Source organism: Heptranchias perlo, chromosome 21 (assembly GCF_035084215.1).
Source record: "Heptranchias perlo isolate sHepPer1 chromosome 21, sHepPer1.hap1, whole genome shotgun sequence".
NCBI classification, from domain to species: domain Eukaryota; kingdom Metazoa; phylum Chordata; class Chondrichthyes; order Hexanchiformes; family Hexanchidae; genus Heptranchias; species Heptranchias perlo.
This window is the reverse complement of record NC_090345.1, coordinates 39,210,954-39,229,830: the sequence shown is the minus strand read 5'-3', so window position 1 is coordinate 39,229,830 and position 18,877 is coordinate 39,210,954. Positions and strand designations below refer to the sequence as shown.

At 39.3% G+C, this 18,877-nt stretch overlaps 1 pseudogene; it reads left to right on the top strand.

Annotated features, from left to right (window-relative positions):
• The first annotated feature begins 17,269 nt into the window (after positions 1 to 17,269).
• Positions 17,270 to 18,083, top strand: LOC137340249 (protein cornichon homolog 1 pseudogene; annotated as a pseudogene).
• Positions 18,084 to 18,877: the final 794 nt, after the last annotated feature.

Below are 18,877 nucleotides of genomic sequence, written 5' to 3'. Positions count from 1 at the left end.
TGGATACATTACACTCAGTCCCCTCATCTAAGTCGTTGATATAAATCGTAAACAGCTGAGGCCCAAGCACGATCCTTGCGGCACCCCATTAGTTACAACCTGCCAACCCGAAAATGACCTGTTTATTCCTACTCTGTTTTCTGTCCATTAACCAATCCTCAATCCATGCTAATATATTACCCCCAATCCCATGAGCCCTAATCTTGTGTAACAACCTCTTATATGGCACCTTATCAAATGCCTTTTGAAAATCCAAATATACTACATCCACTGGTTCCCCCTTTATCTACCCTGCTAGTTATACCCTCAAAAAAAATCTAATAGATTTGTCAAACACTATTTCTCTTTCATAAAGCGGTGTTGACTCTACCTAATCATATTATGATTTTCTAAGTACCCTGTTACTATGTGCTTAATAATGGATTCTAGCATTTTCCCTACTACTGATATCAGGCTAACTGGCCAATAGTTCCCTGTTTTCTCATTCCCTCCTTTCTTGAATAGCAGGGTTACATTTGCTACCTTCCAATCCACGGGACCGTTCTAGAATCTAGGGAATTCTGGAAGATCAAAACCAGTGCATCCACTATCTCTGCAGCCACCTCTTTTAAAATCCTAGGATATAGGCCATCAGGTCCAGGGGATTTGTTGGCTTTTAGTCCCGTTAATTTCACCAGTACTTTTTCTTTACTAACCTTAATTACTTTAAATTCCTTACTCTCATTAGACCCTTGGTTCCCCACTATTTCCGTTATGTTTTTTCTGTCTTCTACTGTGAACATAGATACAAAATATTTGTTTAACATCTCTGCCATTTCCTTATTCTCCATTATAATCTCTCCTGTCTCTGCCTCTAAGAGACCCACGTTTACTTTCACTAATCTTTTTACATTCTTGTAGAAGCTCTTACACTCCTGTTTTTATATTTCTTGCTAGTTTACTCTCTTTCAATTTTCTCCCACTTTATCAATTTCTTGGTCATCTTTTGCTGATTTCTAAAAACCCTCCCAATCCTCAGGCCTACTATTTTTGGCAACATTGTAAACCTCTTCTAATCTAACATTATCTTTAACCTCTCTTGTTAGCCCTGGTTGGATCACTTTTCCAGTGGAGTTTTTATTCCTCAAAGGAATGTATACTCGTTGAGAATTATGAATTATTTCTTTAAATGTTCGCCATTACATTATCTACCATCATATCTTTTAAGCTAATTTCCAAATCTACCTTAGCCAACACGCCCCTCATACCTATGTAATTCACTTTGTTTAAATTTAAGACCCTAGTTTCGGACTTAACTACATCACTCTCAAACTCGATATGAAATTCTATCATATTATGATCACTCTTACGCAGAGGATCTTTAACTATAAGATTACTAATTACTGTCTCATTACACAATACTAGATCTAAAATAGCCTGTTCCCGAGTTGGTTCCTCGACATATTCTAGAAAACTGCCTTGAATGCATTTAATGAACTCGTCCTCCAAACTACTTTTGCCAATTTGGTTTGCCTAGCCTAGATGAAGATTAAAGTCCCCCAGTATTATTGCATTACCCTTGTTACATACTGCTCTGAATTCCTGATTTGTACTCTGTTCAACGCCATAACTACTGTTAGGGGGCCTATAAACTACTCCCACCAGTGTTTTATGCCCCTTGTTATTTGTTGGCTCCATCCATATTGATTCTACATACTGATTTTCTGAGCTAAGATCCGTTCTCACTACTGCCTTTATCACATCCTTTATTATCAATGCATTCTTTTAAAGCTGAAAAATTCCAGGTTTCTCCAACCTTTCCTCGTTAGTCCTCGGTTCTCTGTTACAATTGGTGTCTTGATGACTACTGCTGGATGCAGTAATCAAGGTGTGTTTTGACCACAGCACTAAAGTTTCAGCATGTCGTCCTCTGACTTGTACTGATTCGGCTAAATAATTCAGCATTCCAGTTGCTATGTTTACTGCTGCTCCACAGTGGCTAGACATGTTAAGTGCCAAGTCTTCTAACACCTCTTGATCTCTTTGAACTTCACCCTAGTTCCGTGTCATTTAGAGAGTACATATGCTACCCAGTTATTTTTCTTATGTGCAGTACTTCAAATTGAATTTCATCACCCACTGTTTCACCAACTTTTTATCTACCTCAGTTTGTAGGTCTTTGGCTGTCTCCTGGTTTATCATAAGAATTTGGTCAATTTGCATTGAGCTTCTCGAAACAAGTTTATTGATATAAATTAGAAACAGCACGGGCACTCCACTCGGTATTTCCATGCCTCCACAAGTGCCCACAACTTCCTTTCTTTCAGGCAATTTCTTAACCACTTGCAGGTTTTACTTTGAATTCCCACCCCTTCAAGCCTATGTGACAGCCTCTCATGTAGAATTTTGTCAGGCTTTCTGGAAATCTAGGTACATGAGCTTTTCCATATGTCATGAGCTTTTCCATAGTCTACTTGAGGTGTCAAATCGTCAAAAAAGGATGTCAGTCAGGATCGTCCCTTTCTGATGCCTTGTTTGCTGCTGTTTACTAGATTGTTATACAGGTATTCCTCTAGTCTGCTCCATTCCATTACTTTACCAGTTACTGATGCAAGACTAGTGGATCTGTAGTTGCCTGGGTCTCAACCTTTTTTGAACCTGGGTACTACTTTGGCTAGTTTCCAAATGAACAGGGCCTCCTGGACATTCCTCGCAATGATTGTCAGTACTTCATAAATTTCATCCAAAGTCTTAATACTCGGGATAAATTTCTGGGAGTTTGTTTGTTTTGAGCCTACCTGGAACTTCTATCTCATTCATGTCAAAGTCATTAAGCAGCTTAGATTATCTCTGCTAATGTATTGCATGCTATTCGTGAGGGAATACCTAGAACATAAAGTCCAAAGTGAGAAAAAAAACATTTTGGCCAGCAAGCCTGCTCCATCCCGAGTCCATGATAGATTAGATTCTTTCTTATACCACTTTTCTTCCACTACAGTCACCAGCCTATTGATGAAACAGTAAGTCCCTTTCTCTTTCTCCTGAGGAGAGGAGGGAAATTAAGCAATACTATCAATGCAGTACAACCCTCAAGCTCCCTTCAAGAGTTACCAATCAGCTCTTTTTTTTTAAAAGGTTTCACGACCCCAAATCAGCTACTATCTTTGGAAGTTATCATTAAGTATATTGACTCTTTTATATTCATTCTCCATTTTAGTCCTACTAGTAAGATTCTCAGCTCTTACTCTTTTTACTGTTATGGTACTGAAAGAATGTCTTGCTGTTATGTTTAGTATCTGCTGCTATGTTTATTTCCTGATTCCTCTTCACCCCTTTGACCACTCGTTTAACATATTTCTGAAGGTTCATGTATTCCTCTTAGCATCTGCTCTTCTCTCTCCCTGCAAACTTTGAGGAGTTTATTTTTCTTTTGTTTTACTTTGGATTCTCATGATAATCTATTTAAGGTCATGTTTGATTAGTCTGTGCTTGCTGAGCATAGGTATATCTGTTCAGGCTCAGCAATATGTATATATTCCATTTGGCCTCACTTGAGGATTTATTAAGTACTTATTTCATTTTCTTACCAACCCCTTCCCCCCACCCCAAGTCAATTTGTTTGTTCTTTCATCATTCACTTGAATGTAGTCTTTTTCAAATTGTACACCTGCCTTCTGGACTTCAACCCTGTTAAATAACATAATGTCATGATGTGATCATTCACCCAGGGGTGCCACTACATCCATTCCTTGTATACTATCTGAATCACTTTACCAAATTGAGATGTGAACTGCTTCTGTTGGTTTCCAGATGGACTGAGTCATAAAGCTCTCGTGCATTACATTTACCAACCTTGACTCTAAACCACCTGAGCATTCCCAATTTATGTTTAGGTTGGTTGAAATGCCCCATTAATGTAAGCCCAGAATATTATTTTGAAGCACAAATTAAACTGGAATGATCTACCCATTTAGTAAAATATTTGCCATTTCTTTTGGTAATGTTTATCCTAGTCTCCTAATTTCCCAACAGGCAAATATATTTTCTGATCAGATGATTTGACCAGTAATGAAAAATATTCAGTTCCATTTCTAGGATTGTGAAGGCAAAGGGTTAAGAGTTTCTTTTTAGTTTTGTTATTTTCCACTATTATGTTCTTGATTGGGGGGGGTGGGGAGGTGGCAGTCAGTACTACTGCACAATTGTATCAGTTATAAAATCTGAAACCACTTTCCTTACTAATCTTTTAACATACAATAGAATTAGGCCACCATCCAAAAAGTGGTTGGGAACATAAGCATAGAAAAATATTCCTATGAGTTTTTTCATTTGCAGCAGCTGCATGATCTTCTCTGCTGTACATTAGGGTTGGTGGATTCCTTCCTCGGGTCTTTTTTTTGTCAGCAGTATCTGACTTGTGGAATATTCTTTTAAAAGTTTTTCAAAAGCTATTTTCCTCGTTTCCAAAATCATTGTGATTCAATTTATAGCTGTTTGTCTATTTTGTGCAGGTTTTGCTTTACTCCAAAATAGCCTGTGTGTTTTTTTAAACAAGAAAATTCTTCAGGTGAGAGCGAGTGTTGATCACCATGTAAGAGTTTTGTCATGCATTGATTGAAGCTTCCTCACTTCGATGCCACCTCCTGGATTCAGATCCTGCATCTCTTTGTTAAATATTTCCACCAACAGCAATAGAAGTGCTTGCGTTGCACAACTTTGAAGAGCCTTGACACATGCTCACAACTGTTGAAGAGCTTGTCAAGAACCATCACTCCTACACAGGACCATAGTTGGTTGAAGTAAGTGAACGTTGCAAAACTGAGACATTAACAATACTCTTGAATCTTTCAGCTCTTGGGATGGAACACTGCTGCTAATTCCAGACACATTTTTCTAGAATGTAATTTCTAAATTGCAACGTTTGGGTTAAATCTTATGTCCATTGAGTATGAATGATAGTAAACCTAGCCCAAAATTTATGTCCTTGTGAATTCTGTTCCACACTCAGATTATATATCAGATCTGGTGAATGGCCCTTCACCTTCCACATTTTGCACTCGTGCTTCAAATATGGACTGCTACAAAAAGCTTTGGGAAACAAGTCAGTTTTTCTCAATGGACTGGAGCTGACTATTTTGGGAGTCCTATAGATAAGAGAAGGCCCTTCTGGATTTACCTTTTGTGAATTTCTCCGGGATGGGAAGCAATAATATTGGAGTTAGTGCATCAACTGTATTTTGATATGAAGCAGATGACCTAGATGTGAAGGAGCCCCTGAACCAGAGAAGGTGGGGTGGGAGGAAGAGTTGTATATGTAACGCAAATGAATGCATGAAGAATTTATGTATTTAAAGACTTTTTAGGTGGTAGGATGGAATTGTAGAAATGTGATTTTAGAATTTAAAATGGTGTGCTTATGGAAGGGTGGCTTATTGCCCATTCATTTGGTACTCACAGATCCTTATAAGTGAGAGGCTGCACCTGATGAGCTTAGATTAAAGAGCAAGGGCTACTGGAAAACACTGGCTAATAGAGTTGAAGGAATGGATTATTTGGGATGTTGTGATAATGCATGCACTTACACTTGTTGCCTAATTAGTTACTTTCTATTTCAGTTTTCTGTGTTTGATTTTTTTTTTAGTCACATTATAACCATTTATCTTCTGGAAAGGAAGTCCTTGGTAGGTAAAATGGAAGTACCTGGGGGCCTGAATGATTTTAGTGTAGAACATTGTGCTGAAAGATACAACTTAAATTTATGTAGCATCTTTAACATAGAAAAAGCATTCCAAGGCACTTCACAGGAGCGTAATCAGACAAAAATAGATGCCAAGCTAGAGAAGGAGATATTAGGAAGGTTGACTAAAAGCTTGGTCAAAGAGGTGGGTTTTAAGGAGAGCCTTAAAGGAGGAGAGAGAGGCGGAGAACTTTAGGGAGGGAATTTCAGAGCTAGACAATTTAAGGCATGACCGCCAATGGTGGGGTGAAGGAAATCGAGGATGCACAAGAGGCCAGAATTGGAGGAATGCAGAGTTATTGGAGGGTTGTAAGGCTGGAGGAGGTTTCAGAGATGGGAAGGGCAAGGCCATGAAAGGATTTAAACAGGAGGAAGAGAATGTTAAATTGGTGGTGTTGAGGGCTGGGAGCCAATGTGGGTCAGCGAGGATGGGGTGACGGGTGAGCAAGACTTAGTGTGGGATAGAATTCGGGCAACAGAGTATTGAATGAGTTGAGGTTTTGGAGGGTGAAGGTTGGAAGGTTGGCCAGAAGAGCATTGGAATAGTTGAGTCTGGATGAGGGTTTCAGCAGCATATGGGCGAAAGCGGGCGAAGTTACAGGGTAGAAATAGGTGATCTTTGTGATGGAGAAGATATGGGGTTGAAAGCTCAAAGGGTAAAATGTGAGCCATCTGGTTCAACTTGAGACACGGCCACACACAAGTGAAGCATGACCATAACAAAGCTACGATTAGCCTAGTGGAATATTAGGGGGACTTAGACTAAGCAACAAATAAATTGCACAATAAATAGTAAACTAAAAGCAGGGGTGACATTCCTTAAAGAAACATGAATGGAGTCACAAATATTAGTGAGCAAGATGTAAGTAAGACAGGAATGGTACAGTGGTTATGAGAACAAATGGTCATGCATGGGCTCCTTTGGTCTATGATGTGGAGATGCCGGTGATGGACTGGGGTGGACAAATGTAAGTAGTCTTACAACACCAGGTTATAGCCCAACAGCTTTATTGGAATCATAAGCTTTCGGAAAGCTTGTGATTCCAATAAAGCTGTTGGACTATAACCTGGTGTTGTAAGACTCCTTTCCTTTGGTCTATGCATCTAAATATGATCAAGCTTAGTTCCCAAAGCTGGAATCAGCTAAAATTGGGTTCTGCCTTCCTATCATTACAAGTGGGCACACGAGCCTGGTATTGCACCCAACTGTAAATGGATCTAGGAGAAAGGATCGGGGGCAAAGCAGAGGATCAAGGGCTCAAAAAGAATATGGGGTCTGTGGAATCCAATGCAAACTTACCTGATGTTTTGTAAGTAGGCCTGAGGAAGTGTAGAAGTTTTGCTTCAATTAAAACGATAAAACATTATGTCCGTGAGAACTGCACAGCCAGATGTAACTTTTCGACCTTCATTTTAAATCCTTTCACTGGGAAGAAGTTCTGAGGGAACTAGCAGCGGTATATTGTGACTGAGCATATCCTTTACGATGTCTAGGGTTAGGCAGAAATGTTATCATTGAGGGTTCAAGACTGGAAAAGTAAAGCAGACTGTGGCAGCAATCAGGGATAAGATAGGAAAGCTTCTGACTGTCCCCACCGGAAATTAGCAAGAATTTTCATGGCCTCTACCAACTTATAGCTACAAACGGGCTCCCCAGTTTCTGCAATTCCTTCCAGTTCTGCAGTTGGAGAAGTGAAATCCAAATTCTTTCAACGTCCCATTCATTGTTTTATAGTAGATTTGAGGGTCATAGAAGCGAGTAAATCTGCAGGGAGCTATCTTCCACAGCGATCTAGCAAACATTTTTACAAAAAGTAGAACCTATCTTAGAGTGCTTTCTAGCCTATAAAAATATTTAGAATGTTTCAATTCAGTCAATACTACAAAGGGGAAAGATTCTATATCGAGTTGCAGTTACTGAAGGTCGAGCATACGAATCTAGCTACAGCATTAATATCCAGGCTTTAAATGGTGTACCACAAAAATAGGATAACTGAAAAGAAAATTAACTCACATTCTTTTAGGTAGTGCCCATGATCATAATCACACTTTGGCTTTATGACTGGATGCTGAAAAAGCCTTTACGGTTGAATGAAGGTACCTGTTTCACAACCTCAGAGACCTTGATTTTGCACTTGGCTTCATCTAGTGGATCAGAGCATTGTGTATGATTTCCTTCACTTTAATATAGAATTATGTCAAAATCTGATATGTTGAACAGTACCCTTCTGAAATTTACTAAACATTATTCCCTGGATATTTCTGCTAAGAAAGGCATGCAGTTTTGAAATATAGTTTTTACTTCTAACTTGGAATCAGAGCAAACTCGTCTTCCCAACTCTTAATGTGACATAAGTGTGGTACAGTAATGCTTTAAAAAGGCAAGTATGTAAAAGACTAGATAGGTAGAAATGTTAAAGAATCAGAAAAGTTCATATGTTAAGTGAATTTTTCACATCAGTCTTCACAGAAGCAATTGCAGGACAATTAATCCAATCATTTTGGCTCAGGAATCTAAAACCTTTGTAAATGTCATCATGAACATTCCAAAGAAACTTCACTGACAGTCTGCACCAATGAATTGATTTCAAGGTCCCCCTCTTTAATTCTCTCTGTTGGCCATTATTTAGGAAATTGTCTCCAGCCATATGTCCCAATCCACACACTGTGTTTCTCTGACCCTGGATTACTGTTTGTTGCTCACTCACCATCTGAGGCCGATCTTTCAGCCATTATGCACCTGCCTGGTCATAGAAAAACAAGTAGCATAGATTTTTAATTACTGTAATGATGGTGTCAATATGATTAAAAAGTATTGCAAATTGCTTTACAGCTTTTATATAATACAACAAGGAGGAAACTTCAGCCTCGATTTTAAATTTCCCCCCCACCCCCGCCCCCGACGGGCCGAGGGAGGAGGTTAAAATATCGGGATCAAGCAACCTGACTCCATTCCTGCCCACTTAAATTTTAACAAACAGGAATCAAGCCATCGACAAGGATCCCGCCAAAGGCAGGTGGGGGCCTAATTAATATTCCAAAGGCACAGCCTGATGACATCATCGGTGCTGCAACTTAAATTTAACAGTGAGTGAGGGGGAGGCCGGAGCTGTAGGATTCCCAGCAGCTAATCTGAGGTGGGAGGCACCGACTGGCCAAGGTGAGTGCTAAAAATCAGCTGCTTTTTGCACTCCTTATGAGCCAGGAGGAGCAGGCGTGCTCCACCCAGGCCTCACAAAGAAGCCTTCGGCTCCCCCAGTACCGATCATAGCCCGGAGCTGCTGGTACCTTCTAACTGCCGGGGACCGTCCCCACGGGTCCCCACTTGTGGCCTCCTCCCACTCAGTCGCAGGGCCTCCATGTTCTCGGCCTTGCCAGGCTTTCCCCGTGCTCCCCACATCCCCCCCCCCCCCCCAAGTCTCCCTGTTACTATCGGGGCCAGCGTGTTTTGTCTCAAAACTCTTTAAAAGATCAGTGACTTTTTCCCAGTTGGATAGGCAGCCTGCCCCATTTTTGGTGGAATTTAATCAATGAGAAAAGCACAGGATTTTAGATTTTACTCTTGAGATTACCCTGACATTAAAATGCTCTGGTTTTTCAATGTTCTCTAATTTACAATATTTAGTATTTGGTATTCAGCATATATAGAGCATCAATTTTACAGATGTTAGAAAGTTAGCAGGAAAATTCAGGTTTCATAGGGTTAAATACCATGGTTGTAATCCAAATAATGATTGCTGTTCTCTAGAATAGCATCATTCGAGCTCTTAAAGAGGAACTTAATAGTAAGAGGAAGCTGTTATACTTAGAGCAATGTCTGTAAGTGAGTCAGAATCTGCCACATAAATTGTATACAAAGCACAACAGAATTTCTGAATAGCTGCCATGTAAAATAACCCTATTGGAATTTGGTAAAATATATGTAGATCAATGTGTTTAATAATTTAAGTAGAATTATTATGACTAACGAGGTACACTCAACAGTTTTAAATGAAAATGATAAAGTGACAGGGTTTTATAGAAAATGATCAATGGCTAACAATTTATATAATTAAAATTGATTTACTAACCAGGTCTGTAAATACAATAACCTCCTCCGTGGTTGTCATTGTTTTGGTTAAATGACACCAGATGTTTAATGCCAAAGTGTGTGTAGATTGTGATGTACTTGGAATACAGGAGTTTGGTTCAGTCCATGTTGGATTAGTGTAGTATGTCGGCTGTCAGGAAATGGTTCATCCTCCACTTTGTCCAACCCAATGAAGCTGCTGCAAATGCATAAATTTAGAATTGGACCATTCTTTCATGCAAGAGTGCATGTGCTATATCATCAACTAACAATTGGCCATGTAACTATTAGCCATTTTTAAAATTCCTGTTTGAAGAGTGGTAAGGCGGAATTAAGAGGCAGAAAATTATCTTCAGACCAAGTAAAAGTGATTTCAGATCTTATCAAGCTTTATTTGCATGGAATTCATAAAGAATTTTTGCTACTTGATATTGTTAGAGGAGGATACTGTTGAACCAAGATAAAAAGTAATCGACTTTTTATGCCAGCTTTCTTTCTTCTCCCTAAGACACTAGCCCATGCTTGGGTATGGTCTCACAAGCACTGGTAGCCCCAATACAATGTCCAAGTGGTCATTTTTCCTGTATGAGGCTAGACATTAATTTTCAGCAGACTATTCAGCTGCAAAGGGCATCACATGTAGCCTATTCTCACCTCATGCGCACTTTCCAGCATAAGTCACTGGATAGCAATCAGCAGCAGAAATCCTGACTGATTTTCCTCTCCCCAGCTGGGGCATTGGGGCCAATGGTGGAGCCCCTCCCTACTGCTCATTGTCTAATAACTAACACATCACCAAGGGGATAATTGATCTTGGGACCTGTAAAACTTGGTACATTTGCTCATTAATCCAACAACTTTTTAAATGACTTCACAGAATACCAAATTTGTCATGAGTTTTGTTTTTTCAATGTTTATCATGAATCCAGCCTCTCTTATTTTCTGCTCAAATATCATCTTTGTGTTTTCAAAATGATTTCAATTCTTTCTAAGGTGTGAGGGGTGATTTTGGTCTGTATCAACTAAGTTGATTAAAAATTAGTTTAAATCATTGTTTTAATGTTAGCTGTATATAATTATCATGTTATGCATTCTGTCTTGCAGGAATATAACAAGGATTTTGAGTATAAATCTTCAAAATTATATACTTTATGAAAGTAACAAAAACAATTACTGAAGGAAAACTCTCATTTAAATCTGGTGGAGAAAATATGCAGTTGTTTTGGCCAAACAAATTCTGGGTTGCTCCTGACCTTCGGTAGGTGTCAGGACAGTCATTTTTATTCACCTCAGTCGGAGGGACAAGTTTCCAAGGGTTTCACTCCTACTGACCCCCTCATACAACTTAAAGTTTTGGGTCTTGGACCTCCATGTGGACAATAGTCAGGGTATGGAAATGGCTGTTTTAATTTCTTTGAGACAGAGAGAAGAAATAGATTTAATGCAGTAATATATAAAATATGGTCAAATAAAACATTTGAGAGCAAAAAACCTACAGGGGAACCAGCCCATCGGTGGTTACTTTTACAAAATTATCCTTGTTTAAAGATTTTGAATAAAGGTTGTGTAATTAAAACATTTTTCCAAATAAAAATTGCAGTATGTCCATTTCATAAGCATTCCAATGTGAAATAAATGAAAAATCTATAATTAGAACATAAAAATAGGCTCTTTTGTGGCACTTACCAGCCAAAGAAAGCAATACCTAATACTGGTGTAGGCACACTTACACACTGTGCACAATTGTGGATATTCTTTTCACCTTCAAGTGGCAAATCACCCTTTGCAATGAAAGCTGACACTAATAGCAGATTCACTACCCCAGAAGGTCTTGCTGTCTCTCAGAATTACCCTGGTCTTACCCCTGCTCTTCAAATATGTCCATTTGAACATGTAGATGGGGCTCTGTTTAACATGTCAATGCAGCACTCCCTCAATACTGTACCAAAGTGTCAACCTATGTTATATGTTCAAGTCCTGGAGTAATATTTAAACCCAAAACCTTCTGACTCGGGTGAGCGTGCTACCACATAAGTCAAACCAACACATAGCTGTAGATGCCAAACGTAACAGTAAGAAATTCTTCCAGTACTTTAACACCAAGAGGTTTATCAAAAGCATCGTGATCCCATGATGCAAACATGGTTGATACTGAGCACAAGAGGAGAAACTAGTAACATCCTATCCATTATATAAGGTTCTACAACTAAACTTAATGATTTTGATATCACTCGTATGGAGGTCCGAGACAAGCTAAAAGCTAATGCATTTCCAGGGATGGACACTATATATCTGAGTGCTAAGTGAGACAATAAAATCTATGAAATGCTGACCGTCATTGTGAGAGAGTCATTTAATACAGCAGAGCTTCCACTGGATTGGAAACCAGCCACTTGGTACCTATTTTCACAAAAGGCAGAAAAACACAACTGAGTAACTACAAACTCGTTAGTCTTGCATGAATAATTAGCAAAATAATACTAATGAGGAAGTGACGGAACGTTGAAGAATGGGTACTTAAGTGAATGGCTGTAAAATTGGTCATATTGGTTGGGATCTTAAGCAATCAATAGAATCGGGAGTTGTACCAAAGGATTGGAGAGAAGGGAACCTAACATCCATTTTTTTAAATGGCAGTGTGTCTGGTGTCTGTCACTGGTAAAACGTTACAGGCTATCCTGAAGAAAGGTATTGTGAAACACCTCTGATGGTTATTGCTCTTTAAATTAAGTGATGTAACTTTTTATGTTGAGCTTACAATTAGGGATGCCTTGCTGGGTTAGGCCAGAGGAGGGAGAAGAGAAATGTTCTTGCCCTTGGGGATTGACAATGGTGACCTCTGTCTATAATCGTCCCTTTACTGCAGGCACAGACTGTCCTCTTAGATGGTGTCTTTTCACAGCTGAGACTGTTTCCAATGGGGCATTCCATATCCTAACAATCCTGTGTGTGTATATAAAAATTAATACTCCAAACCTCTTCCTTTGTTCTTTTGGTGATGATCTTAAATTCATGCCCTTTACTTATCATCACTGACCAGTGGGAATTGTTCTTCTCTGTGTATACTATCAGATTTGCTTTTACCCTGAGTTTTTCTATTATATCCTCTTAAAGCTTCTCATTCTTGGTATTATAGTAAACCTCTTCTGTATTCTCTCCATGGCCATGACATCTTTCCTAAAATATGGTGACCAAAAGTGCACACTATATTTTAACTGCTGCTCAACCAACAACTTGTATAGTTTATATCCTTCCAGTCCAAATAAAGCCATTAATCAATCCTCTCTTTTATTACCTTTAGCTAACTTCCTATCCATGTGGCCACACTCCCTTTAATATTGTGCGCCTTCATTTTATCAACAAGCCTCCTATGTAGCATCTTATCAAATGCCTTATGAAAATCCATGTACACCACACCCACTGCATTTTTTTTTTATCAGTTAACTGTTGTCAGAGGAGCAGAGGGTGTGTGAACGAATGTTATTACTGGAGGAGATCACAGAGGAAGTGAGGACAAGGATCTTGGTGAATTCTTTGGGGCACAGGGTTCCAGTGGAACTTGCCAAGTGTGTACCATAACAATTTGGGTGAAGGATGTTAGGGCTGAAGAATGGAACTCTTCCATTTCAGGCACCCAGTGTGATTATCAACCATTCCCAGGTCATGTATAGCGTGCCCATATGCAGAGTAAAGGTCCCTCAACTCTGCCCCAAAAGTATGCCTCAGCATCGACCTCCATAGCACATCATGCTGCAGCAGTCTGATACTTTTTTCCATTTCCCACACCACCCTTACTGTGGTCTCAGTGAGATTTTCAATTAAAGACGTTTTTATGCTGTATGGAATATAGCGCAGTCTGAGATTCGTGTGCTCCCTGAAGCTGAAACAAAAGAAATTCTTTCAAACCTGGCCATTTCTGGCCTAGCACCAGGGTAGCAGCTTCCACATAATTTGAGCATTGGAGCTTTCACCACCAATTTGAACATAGCAACAGTCAGAGCCCTGGTGGCACAACCTAAACCCAACCAGCACCAACACAGCAGGCAAACAATAGTAAAGGTCGTACCTGAAATCGGACAAGGTTATGCACCCCTATCCCTTAGCAAAGCTTATTTGCTACCATAATAACATCCTATGTGGTAATGTTTAGGAACCACGGATCAATTGCTATAAAAATGCAATTAAAAAAACAAAGTCCTTTGAACCAATCCTCAAGCTGTAAAAGCAATGTTTTGGAAGGCTGAACAGACCACAGTAGACCAAAATGTTATGTTAATGTCATCAATTAATAACACATAATTGGCTTCATAAACATCATAAAACATTGAATTAAATGGCAGGTATGAGATATATTTCCTAGACACTGTGATTGACTAGATAGACAACAATGGTCTTTTCCAGTCTTCTGGATAATATTCATACTAGCAAATGATTACCTGTAAATTCATGGCCAATTAATACATAAGATTAACGAGGTGCAAATTTATTGAAGAAACTATTGAACTGCCCAAAATAGCGGGCGTGCTTAATATGTTATAATGGCAAATGCGTTAAACAAATATTTTGTGTCTCCACGGTAGAAGACACAAAAAACATACCAGAAATAGTAGGGAACCAAGGGACTAATGAGAGTGAGGTCCTTAAAGTAATTAATATTAGTAGAGAAAAAGTACTTGAGAAACTAATGGGACTAAAAACTGACAAATCCCCTGGACCTGATGGCCTATATCCGAGGGTTCGTAACCAGGTCGTTGCAGAGATAGTGGATGCATTGGTTATGATCAAAATTCCCTAGATTCTAGAATGGTCCCTGCAGGTTGGAAGGTAGCAAATGTAACCCCGCTATTCAAGAAAGGAGGGAGACAGAAAACAAGGGAACTGCAGGCCAGTTAGCCTGACATCAGTCGTCAGGAAAATGCTGGAATCCATTATTAAGGAAGTGGTAACAGGGCACTTAGAACACCATAATATGATTAGGCAGAGTCAACATGGTTTTATGAAAGGGAAATCATGTTTGTCAAATTTATAGAGTTTTTTAAGGATGTAACTAGCAGGGTAGATGAAGGGGAACCAGTGGATGTAGTATACTTGGATTTTCAAAAGGCATTTGATAAGGTGCCACATAAAAGTTTGTTACCAAGATAAGGGCTCATTGGGTTGGGGGTAACATATTAGCATAGATAGAGGATTGGTTAACGGACAGAAAAGAGAGTAGGGATAAATGGGACATTTTCAGGTTGGCAGGCTGCGACTAGTGGGGTACTGCAAGGATCAGTGCTTGGGCCTCAGCTATTTACAATCTATATTAATGACTTGGATGAAGGGACCGAGTGTAATGTATCCAAGTTTGCTGATGATACAAAGCTGGGTAGGAAAGTAAGCAGTGAGGAGGACACAAAGAGTCTACAAAGGGATATAGACAGGTTAAGTGAGTGGGCAAGAAGGTGACAGATGAAGTATAATGTGGGGAAATGTGAGGTTATTCACTTTGGTAGGAAGATTAGAAAAACAGAATTTTTTTTGGTGGGAAACTAATAAATGTTGGCGTCCAAAGAGATCTTTCTGGTACAAGAAACACAAAAAGTTAGCATGCAGGTACAGCAGGCAATTAGGAAAGCAAATGGCATGTTGGCCTTTATTGCAAGGGGGTTGGAGTACAAGAGTAAGGAAGTCTTATTACAATTGTACAGGGCTTTGGTGAGACCTCACCTGGAATACAAGTCTCCTTATCTAAGGAAGGATATGCTTGCCTTAGAGGCTGTGCAACGGTGTTTTACTAGATTAATTCCTGGGATGAGAGGGTTGTCTTTTGAGGAGAGGTTGAGTAGAATAGGCCTGTACTTTCTGGAGTTTAGAAGAATGAGAGGTGATCTCATTGAAACATATAAGATTCTGAGGATGCTTGACAGGGTAAATGCTGAGAGGTTGTTTCCCCTGGCTGGAGAATCTAGAACTAGAGGGCATAGTCGCAGGATAAGGGGTCGGCCATTTAAGACTGAGATGAGGAGGAATTTCTTCACTCAGAGTGCTGTGAATCTCTGGAATTCTCTGCTCCAGAGGGCTGTGGATGCTCAGTCATTGACTATATTCAAGGCTGTGAGAGATTTTTGGACTGTAGAGGAATCAAGAGATATGGGGATTGGGTAGGAAAGTGGAGTTGAGGTTGAAAATCAGCTATGATCTCATTGAATGGCAGAGCAGGCTCGAGAGACCATATGGCCTACTCCTACTCCTGTTTCTTATATTCTTATAAGCGGCGCCTTTGTAATTGACTCCTATGGTACTAGCAAATGGTTAGCACTTTTTGCCCAAAAGAGGTGGCTGCCCATGGTATGTGTGGACGGTGTCAGTGGTAGGGACTGTACCTTTAAAATTCTGTACCTTAGTAAAATATAATAGAAAATCTTTAGAATTCTTTTGAATTGTATCCTTAAATTGGAAATAATTAGTTGTGCTAATATAACAAGAAAGTGAATGATCCCTGATTTTCAAGAGCTCACTTATTCCTGTTGTTAGCTTGTACCATAGAAAGTAGAGCCAAAATTTGCAAGTCAACTGTTGCCACACTTGTTACAAGCTGTCAATGCATTCTGTAAAATATTTTTCCCAAATAGTTTGTTACAGTGCATTTGACAGCATTTACACAAACCTCAAACAGTAAAGTTGTGTCAAAGCATTGAAACTGAATGCCGAAGTAGAAGTTAAAAGAATGCAAAATCCCCAAATTGCATAAAATATAAAAGAGAAGTAAAGACAAGCAAGATGAAACAGATATGCATGGAAAAGAAGGGCAAATCTTTTAACCATTTGAGGAATAAAAGACTTTGAGGAAAAGAATACATTTCCTGCTGCATTTTTTTTAAATTCTGAGAAGATATATGTTGATCATTACAGAGCCTGATGAAAACAAAATGCACTAGTTCTCCGGAGTAGATATAAGGGAGATAGCTGACTGGACACTAAAGAGTAAATAAAAATGAAGAGGGGCTGCCAACCAGTTTTCCTCTCCTATTTTAATGCAAAGAACTCGTTCTCTCATGTTATTGACCCACTTCACATATTCCATTCTGACATGGAGATCCCACCTCAAATGTTGACCCATTACAACAATTTCCTTTAATCGAGGGATCTTTTGATGTAAGAAACACCACAAGGCACTTCACATATAGGCAAATGAAAAAGGAAGGCCGAGCAAGGAAAACAGAGGTGACCAAAAGCTCACTAAATGTTGACCTAACATGATAATGGTTAGATGGTCAATTGCTTGACTAAAGATATGCTTTAATTTCAGATCCTGGGACTCGATTACAAAAGGCTTTGTAATAACGGTTCATTTCAGTACAAAATAATTGTTTCTTTTGGACTTGGTGTTTAAGAATAAGCATAGTTTGAAAGAACAATAGCAGGGATGTTATCACAACATTTGGCTTGATCAACGTATGTGTACAATGCGGTTCTGAGCAGTTGTAATCTGAATGTTCAATATGGTTTTTGTGGTATACATTAACGATTTGGACTTAAATGTCGGGGGCAAGATTAAGAAATTTGCGGATGACACAAAGATAGGCCGTGTGGTTGATAGTGAAGGGGAAGGCTGTGGACTTGCTGGCCAGTATCACTGTCTCTTTGCTCTGTGTTCTTGGTACAGCAGGAAAGGATTAATGAACAGTATCACTTATTTTGCTATACACCAGAAAGAACATTGCATGCTTAAATATTGTTGCCACAAGCTCAAAATGTCAATGATCAGCATTTCAATTTTTCAGAACTATTTGAGTGATCTGTGATCATTTCTGCAGTATGCATGAAATAGTGCAGCATAAAAACAGCTGCTTTAATTATGCTTTATACCCAATGTTACCTTTACATTCACAGCCTTGTGGTGATGCTGCTCCTCACCGCCACCCTCATATTTTTTGCCATTTGGCATATTTATAGCATTTGATGAATTGAAGACCGACTACAAGAATCCTGTAGTCCAATGTAATACACTCAATCTTCTGGTACTTCCTGAGTACCTCATCCATGCCTCCTTCTGTGTCATGTTCCTCTGCGCAGCAAAGTGGGTCTCAATATGCCACTGCTGAGCTACCATATCCGGAGATGCATGACTGGGCCAGTAATGAGTGTTCCAGGTTTCATGATCCAACCACTATTATGAATGCTGGTATACTAGCATACTGTCAGAAGGAAGGGTGGTGCAAACTAGAATTCTACCTTTTGTCTTTTTTTTACTACTGATATAGCAAGATCTATGTGCTGGTAAGTTCTTACATCAACATTTGTAAGATCCAGTGAAGTTGACCCCATGCAAGGAACACAAGGAAGATGGTGATACAGAACTTGCAGTTCACCAGATATGACCTGCTTATATATATACAAATTAAATGCTTTTCCTCAATTATCATGGAGATTCTGCCTCCAGAGTTTATAGTTTCTTGCCTGTATAAGAAATGATTTGTGTAATTTGCCATGACCCAAAACTCAGAAGAATTATGTTTGTACTTTATGTATGGAAATCAATAACTACAGATTACGTTTTAAACGTAATTTGCACTCCTATTGTATTTATTCCTCAACCAACATCACTAAAACAAATAATCCGGTCATTATCACATTTCTGTTTGTGGGACCTTGCTGTGTGCAAATTGGCTGCCATGTTTCCTAAATTACAACAGTGACTACATTTCAAAGTACTTCATTGGCTGTATTGAATTTTTCGAGGAGGTGACAAGGAGGATCGATGAGGGTAGCGCAATTGATGTAGTCTACATGGATTTTAGCAAGGCTTTTGACAGGGTCCCACATGGCAGATTGTTCAAAAAGGTAAAGGCCCATGGGATCCAAGGAAATGTAACAAATTGGATCCAAAATTGGCTCAGTGGCAGGAAGGAAAGGGTCGATGGGTGTTTTTGCGACTGGAAGGCTGTTTCCAGTGGAGTGTCGCAGGGCTCGTTACTAGGTTCTTTGCTTTTTGTGGTATACATTAATGATTAAGAAATTTGCGGATGACACAAAGATAGGCCGTGTGGTTGATAATGAAGAGGAAAGCTGTAGAGTGCAGGAAGATATCAATGGACTGGTCAGATGGG